This window comes from Equus przewalskii, chromosome 20 (genome assembly GCF_037783145.1).
Source record: "Equus przewalskii isolate Varuska chromosome 20, EquPr2, whole genome shotgun sequence".
In the NCBI taxonomy this organism is placed as follows: domain Eukaryota; kingdom Metazoa; phylum Chordata; class Mammalia; order Perissodactyla; family Equidae; genus Equus; species Equus przewalskii.
In genome coordinates this window covers 26780900-26800754 of record NC_091850.1, presented here as the reverse complement: position 1 = coordinate 26800754, position 19855 = coordinate 26780900, and the positions used below count along the sequence as shown (strand labels likewise).

Here is a 19855-nt window from a genome sequence, read left to right as displayed (position 1 = left end):
AAGGTGGATGATGCGCTGTGGGTTACAAAACTGGTTCCAACCTCTTAGTAAGTCCCGCTGACAGTCTAGCTTTGGAGTCTCATGACCCTCAGCTTTGGAGTCTGAGCCAATAGGACTATGCTATGTCGTATCCTGCTACAGAAGTAAGAGAGCCAGCCACATCTCTGGGCTGGCTTAAATGCAGTTCTGCTTAGTCACACTGAGAGCAATCCAATTATCTCAAAACGTCTTCCAACACTCAGTTTTAATATTCATAAACTTAAGCTTTGTTGTTTTATTCAAACCTTAGGACAACTTTAAAATTGCTTGAAAAGCGGGGAAAATACCTTTCTTTCTTTCAGGCATATGGAAAAATAAGCCAGGTATAACACAACAAAGAGATTCAAGGACCCTTAGTTCCACTAACATCCCTATCATTTAACAATAAAGAAGCCTTAACAAGAGTGTGGTGGGGATATAAGCTTTCGAAAGCAGTCTTCCCACCTTCCACTAGTGCGTAGCTACAGAAGAAACTTGAATCAAGTTGAATTCCCAGACTAAATAATTTCCATTTCCACTCTTGGGGAGGGAGAGGGAGAGAAGGCTCATGAGAATATATGAATATATTATTAAATGCCTAGTGAAATTTCAAATTCGAATTATATGTATAATCAGAGAGCAGGCGATAGATTTATATTTCTTTGAATTTGAAGTTAAAATATATATATATATATATGCATATATATATATACACAGACACACACACGACTATAAAATCTCCTCTATTTGAGTAGGTTGATCTATAAGCTGTTCTTTCCTTGTCATTTTTTTTTTCCCTTCTAACAGAGAATCTGTGTGAATCATCATTGCCATAAAACTATGTGACTGAACACCACTAATTATATGACTTTTAACTGGAAGAGAACAATGGCTTTAGGTCTCCATGGCCTGATGGAGCTGTCTTACTCAGCCATAGACTGTCTGTCCATGTCCAGCCAAGAGTCGTGCTTTGCTGGTCAGAGGGTCTGACTGTCTGTCTTCGTGGAAGATTCAGGCTCTGTAACCAATAACACCCAGAGTGGCAGCCTGCTGCAGCTTTCTCAGAATCCCCGTCAATCCAGGTTCCTGCCTGGCCAAGGGGAGCCGCCCTTTCTCAGAGCTGGCAGTGCCCCGGCCTCCTGCACCTCCAAAGGCCCTTGGCCCTCCCAGATCCAGATTCCTTTGCCTGAGCCTGGATGGTGGCAGGATGCTCAGGCATGTAGGGACAAACTTTCTCCCCTTCCAGTCTCACATGACATCAGCCCGCACAAAAGTGCCAAAGTACAGGAGATTGGCTTAACAACTGTGATTTAGTCTTTTCCCTCAAAATAAATGTGTCTTCAAATTACGACATGTCCCCTTACTAACATGGAACAGAGTATTTATGGAACAGCAGTTCAGCACCTTCCTTCCAACTGCTCTCACACGAGTTAGCTCCTCGGGGCCTGACACGCTCTGGGGAAGACTGCACTACATGAGGACCCCTCTTCAAAGCCATGGAAACGGATCCTCCCACTGGATGCGACCTGGCTCGAGTCACACTGCTAGTTACTTTCAGGAACAGGACCAAAAGCCAAGTTTCTTCCTCCTAAACGTCTGACTCTCTTAACTGAGGAGAGAAATGCTACATGGTGTTCTTTTAAGGAACAGTTTATTTTTTTCTGATTACAGAAATAATTTGTTTTCATCAAAAAAGTTGGGAAAACACAAAGTGCTAGGAAGAAAGGAAAAATCACCCATATTCCCAGGCAGACATGATGACTGCTGTTAACATTTGGATGTGTAACCTCATATGTACATTTTTCTTTAAAAATGGTTTCATAGTATATTTAGTGTTTCTTGATGAAGTTTCTTTCATTTTCTCCCCAATTATAAAGGTATACATGCTTATCACAGGAAAATCAGAAAGCAAGGACAATCATAGAGAACACCAAAACCATCCCATAATCCCACCCACCAAGAGGCAACCATGACAGAGGAGTTTCACTGACTTTGACATTTAGAAAGCTCGAAAAGTTGCAACATGCCTCTAAGGCAAGGGTAAGATGTTTTAGGGAGAATTAAGGAACCGATACTCTGCAGCCTTATTTAGAATGTAGGCGGGTTTTTCTGGAATGAATGTCTCTTTATTTCAGCTTCCCTATTCATAAATATAGGCAAGAGTTTCCAATTAACTTCACAAGAATACTTTCAGGATCAATAATATAACATTGGTTGGGCATTTTGAATGTTCTGAAAGGAACCTATAATCTCTAGGCCATGAACCACATTCATTCAGTTTGAGATTCCACTGCCAAGCCAGACCACACGGAATTGGGGCCACATGAAAATAGTAGAAGGTGGTTTGGCTGGAGATACACACTCCCGCTTTATCTGGGCCGGAGAATGGAAGGAGCTGACAAAGCAGAGGAGAATGTGGAAGCTCATCGTTCCTCTGTACAGGCAAAACCACCCCAGCCACGTTCAGGCGCAGGTGCTAAAGGCTTTGGGAAACAGACAGCTCTCTTTTCTAGGGCACGTGTACTGCCTTTTCTTTGAAATTTTTTTTGTTTGTTTTTTGCTACGCCTCTAGTCAACATGGGGAACGGCCCACCATCTGACTTAATAACTACAGGCATACCTCGGAGATATTATGGGTTCAGTTCCAGACCATTCCAACAAAGTGAATATGGCAATAAAGTGAGTCACAGGAAGTTTTTGGTTTCCCAGTGCATATAAAAGTTATGTTTACACTATACGGTAGTCTATTAAGTGTGCGATAGCATTACGTCTAAAAAAAACAAACATACTTTAATTAAAAAGTGCTTTACTGCTAAAAAATGTTAACCATCATCTGAGCCTTCAGTGAGTCGTAATCCTTTTGCTGGTAGAGGGTCTTGCCTTGATGTTCATGGCTGCCGACTGATCAGGGTGGTGGCTGCTGAAGGTTGAGGTGGCTGCGGCAATTTTTCAAAATAAACCAACAACGAAGTTTGTGTATCGATTGACTCTTCCTTTCATGAATGGTTTCTCTGTAGCACGTGATGCTGTTTGACAGCATTTTACCCACAGTAGAATTTCTTTCAAAACTGGAGTCAAACCTCTCAAACCCTGCTGCTGCTTTATCAACTAAGTTTAAGTAATATTCTAAATGCTTTGTTGTCATTTCAACAGTCTTCACAGCATCTTCACCAGGAGGAGATTCCATCTCAAGAAACCACTTTCTTTGCCCATCCATAAGAAGCAACTCTTCATCCGTTAAAGTTTTACCGTGAGACTGCAGCAATTCAGTCATATCTTCAGGTTCCACTTCTAATTCTAGCTCTCTTGCTATTTCCATTGCATCTGCAGGTACTTCCTCCACTGAAGTCTTGAATCCCTCAAACTCATCCATGAGGGTTGGAATCAACTTTTTCCAAACTGCTGTTAAGGTTGATATTTTGACTTTTTCCCATGAATCACGAATGTTCTTAATGGCATCTAGAATGGTGAATCCTTTCCAGAAAGGTTTTCAATTTACTTTGCACAGATCCATCAGAGGAATCACTATCTATGGCAGCTATAGCCTTAGAAAATGTATTTCTTAAATAATAAGACTTGGAAGTTGAATTTATCCCTTGATCTGTGGACTGCAGAATGGATATGTTAGCAGGCGTGAGAACAACATTAACCTTGCCGTACATCTCCATCAGAGCTATTGGGTGATCAGGGGCATTGTCAATGAGCAGTAAAATTTTGAAAGGAATCTTTTTTTGAGCAGTAGGTCTCAACAGTGGGCTTAAAATATTCAGTAAACCATGTTGTAAACAGATGTGCTGTCATCCAGGCTTTATTGTTCCATTTATACAGCACAGGCAGAATAGATTTAGCATAATTCATAAGGGTCCTAGAATTTTCAAAATCGCAAATGAGCAATGGCTTCAACTTAAAATCACCAGCTGGATTAGCCCCTAACAAGAGAGTCGGCCTGTCCTTCGAAGCTTTGAAGTCAGGCATTAACTTCTCCCCTCTGGCTATGAAAGTCCCAGATGGCATCTTCTTCCACTATAGGACTGTTTCATCTACATTGAAAATCTATTGTTTAGTGTAGCCGTCATCATGAATGATCTTAGCTGGGTCTTCTGGAGAACTTGCTGCGGCCTCTACATCAGCCCTTGCTGCTTCATCTTGCACTTTTATGTTATGGAGACGGCTTCTTTCCTTAAACCTCATGAACGAAGCTCTGCTGGCTTCAAACTTTTCTTCTGCAGCCTCGTGACCTCTCTCAGCCTTCACAGAATGAAAAGAGTTAGCGCCTTGCTCTGGATTAGGCTTTGGCTTAAGTGACTGTTGAGGCTGGTTTGATCCCCTATCCAAACATTAAAACTTTCTCCATATCAGCAATGAGGCTGTTTCAATTTCTTATCATTCGTGTGCTCACTGGATTAGCACATTTCATTTCCTTCAAGAACTTTTCCTTTGCACTCACAGCTTGGCTAACCATTTGGTGCAAGAGCTTTTGGCCTGTCTCAGCTTTCAGCATGCCTGCCTCACTAAGCTTAGTCATTTCTAGCTTTTAATTTAAAGTGAGAAATGTGCAACTCTTCCTTTCACTTGAACACTTAGAGGCCATTGTAGGATTATTAATTAGCTTAATTTCAATATTTTTGTGTCTCAGGGAATAGAGAGGCCCAAGGAGAATGAGGGAGATGGGGTAACAGTCAGTCAATGTTGTGGTCAGAACACAGACAACTTTATCTATTAAGTTCACTGTTTTATATGGGTGTGGTTCATGGCACCAAAACAATTGCAACAGTAATATCAAAGATCACTGATCATGGATCACCATAACAAATATAATAATAATGACAAAGTTTGAAATTTTGGAAGGATTACCAAAATATGACACAGAGACACGAAGTGAGCAAATGCTGTTGGAAAAATGGCGCCAATAGACTTGCTCAATGCAACGTTGCCACAAACCTTCAGTTTGTAAAAAATGCAGTCTGTGAAGCACAATAAAATGAGATATGCTTGTATCTTAATGATATGGCTATACCTACATAGATTGAGTAGACATGATGGCTTCACCAGCCAAACAGCAGCACCAAGTTTGGAGGATGAAAGTATTCTGATGGTACAGAACATGAAGTCCCAATGGTAACTCACAAAACAAGTAGGTTTTTGGTCATAGTTGCAAAGAAGACCCTAGAAGTAAGCACTCAGGTATGTGCTACCTAGCTAAAATAAAACAAACTAATCAAATAGATAAAAACGTTAAGCGTACTCCCACTGTGTACCAACCCACTGTTATCTCGTGTTATCCTCACGCCCTGTGCTTCGCAAGGCCTGCTCCTCCTCCTACATGTCTAAAGTGTATATGGGAAATGGCACCACAGTCCACCCAGTTGTCCCTAAGCCAGATTCCTCAGCATCATTCTTGACTCCTCCCTCTTTCTTATCCCCTATATCTAATGCATTACCAAGCCCTGCTGATTCTACCTTTGAAATATGTCTCAAAGCCTCTACTTTGTTTCATCCCTACTTTTGCCAGCACAGTCCTGGCCGTAGTCATCTCTCCCACGGTCCACTGCTACCCACTTCTCATTGGGTTTCCATTTCCATTCTTGCTGTCCCTCTACCAGAGTGATCCTTGGGAAACACAGATCTGACAGTGTTACTCCTCCACCAAAAACCCTCCAATGGTTTCCCATATTCCAAAAATTGATGCATATTTTGACAAACACACACAGTCATGTAACCACCGTAGCATTCAAAATACAGAACAGTTCTTTTTTTGTGATTAAGAATAAAGCTGTTATAAAAACTGACATAGAGTTTTTTGTGTGAAAGTAAGCTTTCATTTCACTTAGGTAAATACCCAGGAGTGGTATTTCTGGGTTGTATGGTAAGTTTATATTTAACTTTATAAGTAACTGTCAAGCTGTTTTCCAAAGTGGCTGTACCATTTTGCATCCCTATGCTGGTAGGCTAAAGTCCAGACTCCATATTAGGTCTTCAGGGCCCTCCACATTGGCCTCCTGCCTGTCTCTCCATCCACAGCTCTCTCCATGACCCCATCCTTTCCACACTTCATCACCCAACCACGCTCAACTTCTTTCACTGTTGTGAAAAGCTCTTACTAATCTCCAGGACTTCCCACACGCTGTGTCTTCTGCCCAAAATACTTATGCACTCCCCCTCTTTACCTGAACAACTTCTTTATCTGACCAACCCACTGGCTAAAACATCATCTCTGCCAGGAAGCTTTCCCCAAACTGAAATTATTTCCCCCCTGTATTTCTCTCATTCACTCATTCAACAAATATTTGATGAATAACCACCAAGTTTGTTCTGGACACTGGGAAGATGGCAGTGAGTGAAAGGAACCAAGGTCCAGACACTCATGGAGCTTACAGACAATGACCAATAACAACAACAACAACAAAACAAATATATACCAGAACTTCAGGCGGTAGCAACTACCATAAAAAATAATAAAGCAGAGCCATGGGCAAAACCAGAGAAGAACGTGGAGCTGCTATTTTAGATAGGACAGTGGAGGACACTCTCCGAGGTGTGAATGAGATAAGGGAGCAGCTCTGCAAATCCCCAAGGAAAGAGAAGTCCAGGCAGAGTGAACAAGGACAAAGATGTTAAGACACCAAAGAGGCTGGCATGAGGAGGCAGGTGAGTTCAGGAAGGAGCTTGAAGACCTGCAGTGGGAACACAGAAGGCTGGGGAAGAGTCGAGGAAGATGAGACCAGGTCACATGGTACTTTCATAGCACTCCCCACTCCGTCATGTTTATCACACTGCGTTGCTACTGCTTCCTAAGGTGTCTGTCTTTCCCTCCCAACTGTGTGCTCTTTGAGGCCCAGGATTGTTTTATTCTGCTCATTACTGATTGTAAGCACTTAGCGTAGTGTCTATGGCATGGTAGGTTCTTAATAAATCTTGGAATGAATGAATGAGTGGATGGAGTACCCCAACAACACAAAGTGTCTTGATTGAATAACAAATCCTTGAGAAGATGGCATGAGCTCATATTACCAGTAGAGAAAAGAAGGCTCAGATTGCTTCAGTGACTTTCCTAGAGGAAGAGGTGAGTAGCGTGGCTGAAATTCAGCTTCCTCCTCATCGCAGCTCCTCTCACAATATCTGCACTGTCTTTCCTGAACCAAGAAGCAACAGACTCTAATATCCAAACATCTTTCTGCCCATCCTCATTCTCTTTTGAGAATTCAAATTGAATTTGAAAGAACCTCTCTGTACCATCCCTTAGGCAGCAGTTGAAAAAAAGAAAAAAGCAGCCCAGGAGTCCACAAATGCTTTTTATTTGACCCATAGAATGATTCCAAAACACTGGAAAACATCATCATAAAAAATAAAAATTTCTGGCTCATTTTGAAAAATCAGAAGACGTGGTAATCCTGTCTGTAATCTCCATGGAAAAACCCACCGAACTGCATAATGACTGTCCCTTTATGTAAAGTGTGCCCTCTCCAATTTGCCACAGCCCTCAAGTCTCTTTGGTGCCTTGTACCTGGTCCCCTTCACTAGTTTAGGTTACTTGCCTGGAGGGCGATAAAATGTGGTTTACTGCCCCATAGCAAATGCTGTCAGGACCCATGGTTGAGGCGGTTGAAGACTGGGGTCAGTGCCCTTGGGTATTACATTTCTCTTTCTAGCACATTTAGGTGGTTGAATTTGGAATGGAAGGACCATCCTGAGTAGCATAAATCAGGAAGTCAGGAAACAAAGGTGATGGCTCAAAGAGCTGCATGCGACAGAGGAGATTATAAGACGGATGCAAGGAAGGTGGCAGTGAAGGCTGCATCCCTCTGCCCAGCTCAGAGGGTCTGACCCATGTATAAGCCACATGGTTTGCAGTATCAGCTGGCAGATGCCCCCTTCTCCCTTGATTATTTAACTCAGCACTCCGGTCCGGCCACCGTACACAGCCTAGATTACTGTTCTATTGGAGACACCAATGCATATCAGGCAGTACTGATTCGAGGTATAGTCTGGCTTGAGAGAGCTCTTAAAGACAGCAGGAAGAAATTTTCCAAGCCAGGTTATGCAATAAAGAGCCTACCACAAATCCCGGCACACGGTTGCTGAGCAAATACTTGTTGAAGATAACGAAACTTGTGCAAGTTACTTCTCCTCTTACTTCACCTATAAAGGGATGAGTTTCCACTTTACTAATCTTTAAGACCTCATAGAACTCTGAAACTCTGTAGTTCTATGGATTTCTAAGTAGTTACATGCAAAGTAGAAGTCAGCAATACATATAAGGGATCTCATCCACATCCTGGACATAGTAAAGCAGATTTTTTAATGATGGCAGACAAAGAATCAGGAAGGCTCTGATTTTCCACTGCTGAGCTGAGATAATGCCATTAGTCATAGCTGTTTTTCTCGGCATTGGTATCAGAGCACATAGACCAAGAGTTACACTTTGCATATGAGGGGATCCTACTTGCCAAAAATGAATTCATCAAAAATTTCCTTCCAGGACTCAGAAAACGTGACAGTACTGAATGTCATATAGACGTGAGGCCAGGCTGCACAGCCGGCCAGATGACTGGGGCTGCCTGGCTGGTGTCATGTAAAGAGCACCCACAGGCCCCTTGCCTAGTAATTTTCTTCCGTTAGCCTGCTTCAGTGCCGAAAATCCCCACCATTAGTCACAACTTTGAGTTAAGGCCTTGGAAGATGGTCTCTAGATGCTCCATTAGGCAGAGAGGGATTTTACATCAAAACATTTGCCTTCATTACCATGTTGGGAGAATAATTTTCTCAAACAATAATGATGATACTCGCAATCTATTATTGAGCACTTTACACACTGCTGAGTGCTTCTTCATTTCATCCACACCATCCCCCATGTTTACAGGGATAAATGTAGTTTAATAAGAGTGAGAGGTCACACAACCCTAAGTAGATTCAAATCCAGATCTGCTGATTCTAGATTCTCCCTCTTTTTTTTTTTTTTTTTTTAGGTACAACTTACACCCAGGGAAATGTAAGATCTTAAATGCACAGCTCAATGAATGTTTACATCTGCATACCCTCATACAATCACCACTCAGACCAAGATAGAGGCCATTTCCAGGACCCAGGAGGCTCCCTCGCGTCCTCCCCCTGCACCCCCCCCCCCCCCACACACACACAAAGGGAACAGAACCTTAATGCTTAACTGGTGCCTATGTGAAGGGAAATGGTAGCCCAGGCAAGCCCGGGGAGAAACGGTCCAAGACAAAATTATTGGGAGGGGAAGGGAGAGGGAGTCAACCTGAGAGAACAGCCTCTGGGAAAAACAAGAGCTTGTCCTCAGGTGCCACCAGGCCCGGCAACACACCCAGCTACCTCCCAGGTGGCTGTGACAACCAGCAGCATCTCCAAAGCATGAAGATGTCAGTGTGCAGAGACCACTGCAGGAGCATAAGTCCTGCATATCAAGCAGTGCTGGTCTCTTCCACTGCCAGGAATCCCAGTTTCTAACAAGAAACAGAATGCTGACAAATGAAAAGGAGATGTGTTTGCTGGCACAGAGTCCACGGAGTGGGAAGACAGGCCAACCCAGGGCTCCCACAGGAAGTTTCAAACCCACTTTCTAATTCTTAGTTTAGCTCTCATCAACTCTTCCCAGATCCAATGTTGTGTTTTTACTTTGCTACATTTAAGTCGAACTTCTATTGTCTTTCTGTCTGCCCTCCAGTTCAGGATGCTAGTCTGGAATTGTGTAACCTCCTCTGGCTTCGGTACAGCATTAATTGCACTCTCTTTAAGAGAGCTCTTCTGCAAGCTGGGAAGTGTTGACTGGCAGCTTGTATTTGATAATTTTTATCAGTTCTTCCTTAACTATGCATCACTCTGTCTCCAGATTTGAAGTCCTAAATAGTTGGCAGGCTTAAGAGACACACCTCAGGAAAGCCCTGTGACTCAAACTAAAGGGCAACTACAGACAACAATTAAAAGCTATGTATGTAGGTTACTGCTGATGGGAAAGGAGGAGTAAGATTGCAAAAGGAGAGAAGGCTGAAGAGAGAGAGTGGAAAAAGGAGAATGAAGAGAGGGGAAAAGGAGAATGAAGAGTGGAAGGAGAGAGGAAGAAGGGAAAAGGAGAAGGAGAAAAGAAGAGCACAAGAGTGAGAAAGAGAGGAGATAGCGAAAAGATAAGGAAGGAGGAGAGGAGAGAGGAAGGGAAATAGAATAGCCAAGACAGGAGTGAGTAGAGGTCATTCAGACATTCAGGACAAGAGGAGTCTATAATACAAGCAAAATGGACTTTTGAAGGCTTAATTATCTATGTCAATTGTTGACAATAACCAAATAGCTAAATACCGCCAAACGTCTACTTCAGTGGGTGCCTATAGAAAACTAGACACTAAACATTGCAAATATTAAATATTCTGCTCTGTGATGTTTATAAATGCATTTATACTTAGCTGCTAATGGGGTGACTATATAGAGAGATCTGGAAATAGGCTCAACCCTTGTCAGTCATGTCCCATTTTACACATCTGAGAAATTATTACAGATGGGAGAAAGCGGAGCAAACAGAGCCAGTTTGGGGCTGCCCACTCTCTTTACAACTTCAATGGGAGAGACTTCCTTAGCTGTAATCAACTATGTTAGGACTGGTCACTGAATTTTCAGAACATTCTAGCTAAGAAATCAGGGAAGCGTGTAATGCTTCTTGAAAAAGTTCTACCTAAACTGTTTAAAATTTTTGTTAAATGTTTATAGGGGGTAAAACCTCGATTAAAACAGAGCTCCCAGAATGGTACATCCCTGCCCCCACCCCTCCAGGAGTTCTAGAGAAACCAAGTTTTTCTGAACACATTTGTCATCAAAGCTGGAGAAGCCTTCAGAGATGTGCTAAGCTGTGGGTCTGTTTGGTTCGGTTTTGGGGGCCATAGAACATTTCATTTCTTAGCACTTACTTACCATTCGATAACATCCCTTACTAGTCAAAGATTCCTGAAGTTCAAAAAATTATACCTCTGCAAATAAAGAAATTTATTTTAAAGCACATGAAAATAGTGGTTTAAATATATAATATAATAGATAGTGATATTCTATTCACATTTTTCCTAAATTTATAAACATAGATGTGCTGATAGTCATCATACGAAAGTTGGCATTCTGAATTTAGTAATCTAGGTTCAAATCTTAGAAAACCTGTTTAAAGAAACCATCTTAGTAAACTAGAAATACTAGAAATTAGATGACTTTAGTTTTAGTCTTTTTTCTTGCACTAAATGGGGATTATTCTTAGAGTAAGTCATGTATTTATTTACTTGTTAATTCCAGAAATATTTTGTTGAGCACTTAGCATCTACTAATCTCTGAGAATAGAGAGAGGAGAGGCTCATTGGCACCATCCTGTACTTTCTCATAGAATGTAACTAAATTGTACATAACTATTTCAAAACTTACTTATGTAATATCTATCGCCTCGCATTAGACTATAAATTCCACGAGATGTGACTGTGCTATTGTTCACCTTCCTTTCTCCGTCAGCTAGTCCAAGACATGACTCATGGTATTTACTCAGAAAATATTCATCAATGAATGAGTTTATCACGTTAACATTTATATATCAATTACGTCCACTATCTTATTTAATCCTCACAGCAACCCTATGAGGTCGGTCCTATTCTCCCCACTTTACAGCTGGGGAAACTGAGAAAAAGAGAAAGAAGAAACTTGCCAAAGGTCGCATCGCATAACTGGAATTCAAATGCAGGCAGTCTGACGCCTGAATCCATGTTCTTCTCCCCTTACTATACTGCTGAAGAACGTATCAATGAATAAGTGAATTAATGAATGAGTAAATTTAAGTAGTTCACAGGCTCTGAGCTTTAGGATCATTAATTGCAATATGAGGATGTTTTACAATGCTCCAAAACTTTTTCACCAAAGTGTAGAACAAGTTCTTTTAACTAGTCACTTTACCAGAGCATCATCAGGCATGCTCTGTTTGTTATTTATAATGTACTATCTCGTGGACAGGAATGGTTGAGGCTGGTGGCCCCTATACTCTCTAGCATGCCCTTTCGTTTCTGTTCTTGCCACTTGGGTTGTATCATTCCCAAATTTGTTTGTGCCTTTTGCACTTATTACCATCACAGAATTTAATTAAATATTATTTAAATGCATAGAATATTATTACAAAAAGAAGTAGAGCTGTTGTTTCTATGAAAACTATAGTGATTAGGTGGTAGATATGCAAGGATGGATTCTTGTTTTCTTGTTTGAAATCTTTTAAAATAAATAGGGAATGCTGAAAAGGTAAGTTAAAAGCTTTGGGAATATTTGATTAAGGCAAGTCACTTGCATTTGAGAATTGCTTCCAAATAATGTGCGGAAGAGACAACGGTGAAAGAACTGTAAACCCCTTGAATGACTTTTCACTCAGATGACTTTGCCAATGGCTTTAGATTCTGACATAGAGAAAACGCTTAGGAATATTAGACGATAAGAAACGCCAATCAATGGACCCATTCTCACAGAAGTCCACTTAGACAGACATCAAAACATAAGGGAATGAATACACACTTGTATTTTAAGATAAAATAAAACACTTCAGGCAAGTGTATATCATTTTCTGGGATTCCTCCATTTAGTCACCATTTTGGTGGGTACACAAGGGTTGCAAGAAATTTCTTCGAAGTTTTGTGTCTCATCTTAAAGTTTACATGAACTTTGCACCTCATTTTGTGGTGAATGTTAATACTAGTCACAAAATATTTCTAATTCTTCTGGGCACATAGTAGGATTGTACTTCTCTGCCCCTCTTTGATGATAGGTGGGCCTATATAACATGCTTTGGCCAGTGAAGTGTGTGTGGAAAACACATGTGCCACTTCCAGGTGGGTGCATTAAGATCTAGTCCCTGAATTACTCTCTCTGTCTTTGCCTCCCCTAAGACAACAGACAAACTTCTACGGAGATTCTACTTCATCAGTCTGGATCCTGGAATGGGGACAACACGGAACACAGGCCCCAGCGACCCTCATGGACATGCCACATGAATGAAAAATAAGCATTGCTGTTTTAAATCACTGAGATTGGAAATATCTTTTATCAAACCATAATCTAATCTATCCTAACACATATTCCGTGATACATCTGTACTTGTCTAAATATGTAAATGAGTCCTCTTCCCAACTGGAAGATACACTCGGCACTCTAGAGAGACACACCACATCTATCCAGTGACTTTGTGTACCGCCTACACTTTTCTCCCACGGGAGAAGCACAGAACCAGCTGTCTCTGGGGTCCCTCCAAATGCTAATACTGTGTCATGCTATGTATGAGGAAAGAACAGGAACCCATGAAGCTTGTGCCATGTCACTTAACTAAACCAAATAAAATTAAATTAATTTGATTGGAGAGCTGTTATATCTGATTGTGGAACAATTGATTAGATTTCCATAGAGTCAATTTGATTTAGTTGTTATTGTTTCAGTTGTCTTAATGAGAGAATTGGATTGCACCGTGATCCAATTGATTGTTTTGGCAATTGGCCTGCCAACTTTTGGCCATTGAGCCAGCACCACAGTTTGACCTTAGGACAGGATGTGAAATTAATTCACCTGAATGCTGAATTCATGCATTTTTCTCCTGCAAGCTGCTATGTGTCAAGTATTGTCATATAACGAAAAATATTTATCAGCTATAAATATTTAAAATGCACAGTCTCCCCTGTATACACGTCACACAAAAAGGTCTAAATATTTTATGGTGCTATAAACTTTGATTGGTTCAAGCTTCAATTTTGAACTCTGTGCAGACCTCTACTTCCTTGCAGAGCTTCATTCCAACATTCCTTAGGGTCAAAAATTCATCATTCCTGGGGCTGGTCCAGTGACATAGAAGTTAAGTTTGCATGCTCTGCTTTGGTGCGTTTTTGTGGTTTGCAGGTTCAGATCCTGGGTGCAGACCTACACACTGCACATCAAGCCATGCTGTGATGGCATCCTACATACAAAGGAAAGGAAGATTGGCACGGAAGTCAGCTCAGGGAAAATCTTCCTCACTAAAAAGAAAAAGAAAAAAAAAAAGATCATTCCCTGCCCTTAAAAACAACTGATTCTGATTCCATCAATTCAAAATGAAACTACTTATGCAGTGATGGAAGAACAGACTCTAGGCTCCGGGAGACCAGTGACTTGTGTATTCTATTCATTATTGTGTGCACTGAAACAATGCCTGGGCTTGTTGTAGGTACTTAAAGATATTGGATAAATAAATGAATGAACAATTAAGTAATGATTGAGAAGCACTGATAGTCTTTTATTTCAGCTACTTTCCAGAAGTGAAGGAAGTGCTCTTTAACATATGAAGCAATATAGCTTCATGGTTAAGTGCTGTGGCTAGCAGTTAGTTGAGCCTGAATTTGATTTCTGATTTTGCCATTGTGGCAGATTGCATTTTCCAAAGATGGTCACAGTGATATCTCCCGTTCCACACACTCTTTCACGATATGAACTTCCCACTCCCCCTCAATGGGGCAGTCAATTTCTCTACTCTATTGGGTCTGAGTGAACCCTGTGATTGTTTTGAGCAATATAATTTAGCAGAACTGATGATGCACCGATTACAGACATAGCCCTTAACTGATCTGGCAGTTTCTGCTTACTGCCTCTTGGAAGCCAGCCACCAGGTGAAGAGTGCAATCCTCTGAGACATCAGAGTTCTGGTTGGCTTACTGCATGGGTGATGAAAACACACAGAAAGGATACATTTTGAGAGAAAATAAGATGGATTCATTATTGGACATGTTGAATTTTCTCTGCCACTAGGACACACAATTTTGGTAGGCAGTTGGCTACAGAGGTTTGAAACTCAAAAGAGAGGTTGAAGATATCTATATTGAAGATATAGACTTAGGAGTCAACAGCAAACAGATAATAACTGGAAACATGGACACAAGTAAGATTATCTTAAAGAAAAAAAAAAGCACAGGGGCTGGCCCAGTGGCGCAGTGGTTAAGTTCACACACTCCGCTTCAGCAGCCCAGGGTTCACCAGTTCAGATCCCAGGCACGGAACTACCCACTGCTTGTCAAGCCATGCTGAGGCAGGTGTCCCACATCTAAAATAGAGGAAGATGGGCACAGATGTTAGCTGAGGGCCAATCTTCCTCAGCAAAAAGAGGAGGATTGGTGGTGGATGTTAGCTCAGGACTAATCTTCCTAAAAAAAAAAAAAGCATATAGGGTGAGAAAAGAAAGTGGGCTTGGGACATAAATATGAGAAACACCATCATTTAAGGAAAGCACAGAGAAAACCCAACCACAAAAGAGATTGAGAACAGAGAGTCCAGAAAGGTAGATGGAAATCCAGGAGAGTTCAGGATCACAGACACTAAGGGAAAGGGCTTCGGGAAAGAAGGTGTGGTCAATTGGGGCAAATGCTGCTGAGATGTCAAAAGAGTTGAGGACAGGTCTATTTGGGAAGATTGAAAAGCTAAAGTCTCTATCTTCCAGACTCCCTTGCAGCTAGGGCTTTAGATCTGAGTGAGGTTTCAGCAGTTAGATGAACTTGCTTTAGATTTGGAAAGTGAAACTGAACAATCTTTCTGGAGCTCTTGGCTGTTTCCACGCCCTTTGGTGATACATTTATGAAAGCTATAACTGAGTTCTGCTTCTAGAGAACACACTAGCCAACAAGGACCTGGTTATTAAGCCCATCAAAAGCCAAACCAAATGGTCTAAAATGCTTTTTAGAAGATAGTGTGGATTTAAGGTAACAACAAATGCTACCAAATGCAGGTCCACAGAGTGACTTGTAAACAGGGTTTCAGATCTGGCCATGCCACATAAAGAGGTTCCAGAGTGTCATCATTAAATTCAAATAACAAGACCCAGTTAAGTCGTGAAACATGCCAGTTTGCATTAACCCCCTCTTGCTGTAACCAGAGCTGAATATGGAGAAGCAAGATGGGGAGAAGGAATGTTTGAAGAGTAGGCATGCAGACACCCAGCCCAAGTGATGCAAGAGTGCTTTGGGCTATGGAGATGCTAAAGCAACAGATAGACCTGTAAGAGAACAGTAAACAGATTCAGGCTGGCTTCTGCTGTTCATTGAAGAATTCCCACAGACAGCTGAGAAGGTATCAAGTTCAGCAGATAGTGGTTGCTGCCTGGAGCTAAAGGCTTATGCTCACTGGTATAGTGTATAAATTACTTCTGACTAATATCAGACTTGTCAGTTGGTATAAATGGTGACAGTTTTAGAAAGAAACCTAGAATTTATCAAGTCTTTCCCATTTAGCATCTCTCTTCCACAACTTTCTCCTGAGGGAGATAGGAAAAGGAATAATCTCATTTCTCCTTGGGCTAAATTGTGGCAAGGCAAGGCTGAAGAATTTCCTAAGGTCATTAGAAGAAGTAATCTTAAGACCTATGTAAGATGCTAAATAATTCTGAAGAGACATCCCAAATACACAGTTGTTACAGTTTTTAAAGGACTCTATCTCATTTCATTCTTGTCGCACCCCTATAAGGAAAACAAGGCAAGTGTTCCCATTTATTTACAGATGAGGAATCTGAGATCCTAGGGAGTTTCCCAGTTCATATCACTAAAAGCAGCAGAGCAAAAGCAGAACCTTGGTTTTCTGTCTCCTGGTCTTTTGGTGAATACCGTAGGTTAAGATTAGCTACAAGGCAGCTTGATCTTCAAAATTTCGGGCTTGCACAATTATGGAGCCTATAAAATCCATGGAAAGTAACAAAAAAAAAACACATCCTGGGATAGCCTGGGACTTCAAGGTCAAGAGAAAAATTCAGCAAGAACAAATTAAGCTTGTTCTAACCAAGCTGTGTAACAGCTAATTTGATATGCTGAGAAAATGATAATATGCAAAGATAGGACTGTAGTTAATGGTTCAGCATTGATTATTGCCAAATGTCAGTTAAAATGACCTCAGTGTCTTTGTAACCCAAGTTTTCCCGGTCTGGTGTGAGGATGGCCCAGAGGCTCAAGAGGGTCACAGTGTTCATAAGAAAGTGGCCAATGCTATTCCATCCTTCCACTCTGTGAGGCCAATCTCACCTTGTCCCTTGAAACTGAAATATGGTGCAGCCCAGCTATGAAGGACGTGCGATCATTTCCCACTACTTTTCCTTTGTTTCCATCAGAGACCAGAGTTTTGGCATCTTTATCGTTGTCATTAATTTTAGTTATGTTCTGAACATGGAGCAAGGAGGTCTTCAAGGCTACGGGTGACTGACAGTGTTTAGACAAGTCCAATTAAATTTCTTATGTTTGGAGAATCTTGGGAAGATAAATAAATCACTGAAACTTTCATTATGAAAACGGCCATTTGGCAATGGCCATGTTTCTCCTGGGAAAGGAAGAAGATTTACGTCAGGAGGAGGGGTACAGCCAGTTAAGCATACCCTGCCAGGGGGAGCATTCCTATCATGGAATGAACTGAACGAAGCATCCAGTTCATCTCTGTTGCTGTGTGTCACTGTCCTCAGACCCCTTTCTGGCTTTTTTCTTGGTAAAGCTGTGAACTGAGTGTACTTCCTTCACTCACGTTCTTTAGACAGGCTTGTGGGGAGTAGGCAGTGCCCAAATGATCAATAATACTTTGGCAAACATATCTGAATCCTGCAGTCTGATTCCCAGGCCTCCCACTAACCCCTGTTCTGCCCTGAAAGTGCCTGGCATCTCCCAGGACTGCTTCCATCCCAGGTCAAGCCCTGATACAAGTGAACCTGAAAGCGGTTTTTGAGTTCTTTTGGAATTCTCACCTGGAGCAGTAACCATCTTGCCCTGTCCCTTGCTCCTGTTCTCTCCCTACACCCCAACAGCATCTGCGAATGATGCTTATGAAGATCTCAGAGGTTGTTAGGAAGATCAAGGAAATTCACATACAGACTAATTATTAAATGGTATTGAGGAATTACCGTTAAGTTTATTAATTCCATGGTGGTTACATAAATTTTTTAAAAATGCGTATAAGTTGAAGATACATCCTGAAGCACTTACAGATGAAATGGCATAATGCCTGAATTTTCTTTTAAATATATTGGGGAAAAAAGGGGGAAGGGACATATCAGTTAGGATCCTGTCTGGAGACAGAAACCGCACCATTTATTGTAACAGAGAATTTAACGTAAAGAATTATTAACCAGGTCACTGAAAGGTGAAAAGAGAACCTAATGTTCTCTTTTTATGGAAGTTGCCACTGCAGGAAGTAGTTACCACCAGAGGGATGGGGAACAAAGGGAGGGGTCACCATTATCAAAACCTAGAGGCTTGGAGGAGGGGCCCAATCAGCTGGAACACAGACATTTGAGAAGAGTCTCCAAGCTTGAGGGGGCTCTAAAGGCCCAGGACCCCACCTCCAGAGAGTGCTCTGGCCACTGGGGCTGGTGTCTTTGAGAAAGGCTGTGAGGCTGGTTATGTGAGTGTTAGAAAAACTGCAACTAGCTGCTACTGTTACTCTGGAAAGGGATTGCCAGGGTAAAGCAGCAATGGGGGGCTTAGGGATGTTAACAGGAAGCCAACAGGAAGAGGCAAGTCTCTTCTCCCTCTTCCAGCCTCAGTCTCCCCATAGCACCCACCCTTGGCAGAGCCCAACAGGGAGCCAGTCGGTGAAACAGAAATGAGGTTGGAAGGCCCTAGCTCCCAGCATCCCAAAGAGAACAGAGGTGGGTGGGTTTGGAGCTGAGATCGTAGCTGAACAACTGGCGTGAGGGGGATACACAAAACAAGATGGCACCCAGAGGTCAACTGTTGAAACTGGGTGATGCATGCATGAGGGTTGATATACTATTCCCTCTACTTTTGTATATGCTCAAAAAGTTCTATAATATGAAGTTAAGATAAAAAGGGAGTTGACAGTCTCACTTAAAAAAAATCTTTTAAACTGTTGGTGTTGGTATTATTAATAGTCATGTATTGCTTGACGATGGGGATACATTCTGAGAAATAAGTTAACAACTTTGGATGGAAAGTTCGGATGGAACTACTAAGTTCCATCATTGTAAGAACATCACAGAATGTACTTGCACAAACCTAGATGGTACAGCCTACTACGCACCTAGACTATATGGTACTAATCTAAAGGCACCACCCTCGTATATGAAATGTGTCGTTCATGGAAACACCATTATGCAGTACATAACTGTATATCAAAAATATCAAAATGATTTTAAGGAAAATCAAAACTTTGAAAAAAATTTTACAATTCTGCTATTCACAAAACACCAAATTTGGGGGGTTTTTTTCCTTCTTTTTTAACAGCATTTTTAAGATTTGCTTTATTAAGAATCTCAAACCCCAGGGGTAACTGGCCCGCTCAGTACACTGAGAGTTCAGTTTAACTTCTCCACTCTTTCTCTATAGTCACTTTTCTACTTTAAGACAGAGTGAGTTCTTGGCTTCCAACTCCACTTAAGGATATGACCTAGCTCATTGTCAGGGTGCCAAAACTATATATATATATACATATATATATATATATGTATATATATATATATGTATGTGTGTGTGTATATATCCCTTTAAGTTTTCTCCATATATCTTTTCTTCCATTCCTCTCATCATTCCTACTATCTTATTGAATGCCCTCCAGTTAGTCCCTGGACACAGCATAATCCACAGGGTTTAGTGGAATCATGAAGAAAGGCTATTCCTAGAAATGACCTGTTAGCCCAAATAGTGCTCTCTGTGTCTCGCAGGCCAAGGTGGAGCATTTCATTCTTCTTCCCAGGCTACAGGCTGCCTCTAGACCCAACATGGAAATGGTCCTACAATGGGTTGGGTGGCAACTGGAAGAAGATGAATGATTCCAGACAAACTCCTACCCCACCAAATTTAAACAGTTTAATGTTTTAGAAAGA

General features: G+C 41.4%; 1 long non-coding RNA gene across 5 annotated transcripts in view; it reads right to left on the bottom strand.

Annotated features, from left to right (window-relative positions):
* The window catches only part of LOC139077832 (uncharacterized), a 216045-nt gene that overhangs the window by 134880 nt on the left and 61310 nt on the right, over positions 1 to 19855 (bottom strand). For 2 of the 5 annotated variants that reach the window (XR_011530367.1, XR_011530371.1), the window contains one exon: positions 10989 to 14033. The exons of the other annotated variants lie outside the window; for them this stretch is intronic. This is a non-coding gene — a long non-coding RNA (uncharacterized lncRNA). Of the gene's footprint in view, positions 1 to 10988; positions 14034 to 19855 lie in introns of those variants that run through there. 5 annotated transcript variants of the gene reach the window in all.